The following is a 2500-nucleotide window of genomic DNA, read 5'->3' as shown; positions in this document are numbered from 1 at the left end:
CCCCCACTCCCCTCGCACACGCCAAGCCCCATCCTATGCTATGTGCGATACATGTCCTACCAACAGCATATCAAAAGTGTTGGATGTTACCTCCATAAAAAAAACATCATACCCAATGCCTATGAAACGTGAGTACACGTATAAAGCCTTGAAGGTTAGCCCCTACAACAATTCATCACACCTAACATCCGTGGAAAGTAAGAACGTGTATAAAGCCTTGGACTATAAAAATATCATCAAACCCAATACCCGTGAAAAGTGAATGTTCATTTTTAATGCTTTTTTTTTTTTTTTTGGAACTAAGAAAAGAGTGACACCCGTCAAATTTAACTATTTTTTCTTTTGCTTGTCTAAAACAATAAAATGAAGAGTTTTGATACTAGAGCAAGTACATTACACTAAGACACCAACCATGACCGCGTTTTTACAACCATCACCCATTAATTGTGAAAGTACATGTGGAGTGGTCGGTTTGTTGTAATATTTTTTTTGGGAACTAAGCAACATGAAAGAATGATTCCCACAAAATTTCAGATTTTTTTGACCACTCTAGCTATTTTTTCTAATTTCTTATTATTTAATATTTAAAAATTCATTAAAAAAAATTGGTTGGTCGAAAAATTATGAAACTTGATTTCTAGATCCATTGGAATGTCCAATTCATGAATCAATTGAGTTCATGGAAAAAAACATTCTAAAACTTGAGATATTTGACCGTATGACCGCTTAGAAAAATCGTATCTAGGCCTGGCAGACCAAAAATGCCTCAAAATGTACTATATAGGGGGGTGACTAGTCTGCATGGGCTGGGCACGGGCGTACCCCCTATATCTTCCGCCACCCCCACGCCCCAAGCACTATGCGCCGCACAGGGGCATATGCTTGGGGCGTCGGGGTGGTGGTCGGAGGCCGAGGGCGGTTGACGGCGGGGGTGCGGTGGCGGAACGCGCACGGTGGGGCAGTGTCGGAACGTTCCCGTGCGCTCGCCAGCCCCACCCCGCCCCACCCGCGTGCGCCCCGCCCGCTTGCCCCCGTGCGCTCGCCCGCCCCGCCACGCCCTCATGCTCCAGCGCGCGCGCGCGCGCCCCGTCCCGCCCCGCCCGCGTGCTCCCGCGCGCGCGCGCCCCCGCCCCGCCCCGCCAGCGTTCGCCCCGCGCGCGCGCGCCCCCCGCCCCGCCCCGCCAGCGTGCTCCCGCGAGCGCGCGCCCCCCGCCCCGCCCCGCCAGCGTGCTCCCGCGAGCGCGCGCCCCCCGCCCCGCCCCGCCAGCGTTCTCCCGCGAGCGCGCGCCCCCCGCCCCGCCCCGCCAGCGTGCTCCCGCGAGCGCGCGCCCCCCGCCCCGCCCCGCCAGCGTGCTCCCGCGAGCGCGCGCCCCGTCCCGCCCCGCCCGCGCTCTGCTGCGCGCGCGCCCGTGCCTGCGCCCCATCCATCACCCATTAATTGTGAAAGTACATGTGGAGTGGTCAGTTTGTTGTAAATTTTTTTCTGGGAGCTAAGCAACATGAAAGAATGATTACCACAAAATTTCAGATTTTTTTGACCACTCTAGCTATTTTTTCTAATTTCTTATTATTTAATATTTAAAAATTCATTAAAAAAAATTGGTTGGTTGAAAAATTATGAAACTTGATTTCTAGATCCATTAGAATGTCCAATTCATGAATCAATTGAGTTCATGGAAAAAAACATTCTAAAACTTGAGATATTTGACCGTATGACCGCTCAGAAAAATCGTATCTAGGCCTGGCAGACCAAAAATGCCTCAAAATGTACTATATAGGGGGGTGACTAGTCTGCATGGGCTGGGCACGGGGGTACCCCTATATCTTCCGCCACCCCCACGCCCCAAGCACTATGCGCCGCACATGGGCATATGCTTGGGGCGTTGGGGTGGTGGTCGGCGGACGAGGGTGGTTGACGGTGGCGGTGCGGTGGCGAAACTTGCGCGGTGAGGCCGTGTTGGGTGCGCCTTTGGGCGTGCGACATGAGCCTTGTTGAGAATGGAATGTTGCGATGTTGCCTTGTAACTTGGGCTGGCTTGAGGATGGTTGATGGCTGGTACGATGATGAAACATGCAAGGTGGGGTGGAGTCGGGTGCCTTCGGGCGTGCGACATGAACCTCGTTGAGTGTGTGACGTTGTGGTGATGCTTGGCCAGCCTTGGGCCAGCCCTATGTTTTGAAGGCGTGTGGTGCCAGAACATGTTCGGCTGGTCGGAATCGGGTGCCTTTGGGCGTGCGTCATGAGCCTCGTTGAGCACGGAATGTTGCGATGTTGCCTTCTAACTGGGAATCTCTGGTGTGAGGACTGTGGATGGCTGCTGGTACGATGATGAAACATGCAAGGTGGGGTGGAGCCGGGTGCCTTCGGGCGTGCGGCATGAACCTCGTTGAGTGTGGGACGTTGTTGTGGTATGCCTCCCTTCCTTGGGCTAGCCCTATGTTTTGAAGGCTGCGTGGTGGCGGAACATGCTTTCTGAGGCGGTGTCAAATGACTTTGGGC

The sequence above is a fragment of the Cucurbita pepo genome, unplaced genomic scaffold, assembly GCF_057944985.1.
Source record: "Cucurbita pepo subsp. pepo isolate OVF unplaced genomic scaffold, ASM5794498v1 scafford_11, whole genome shotgun sequence".
NCBI classification, from domain to species: Eukaryota; Viridiplantae; Streptophyta; class Magnoliopsida; order Cucurbitales; family Cucurbitaceae; genus Cucurbita; species Cucurbita pepo.
Note: the sequence above shows the minus strand (reverse complement) of the source record.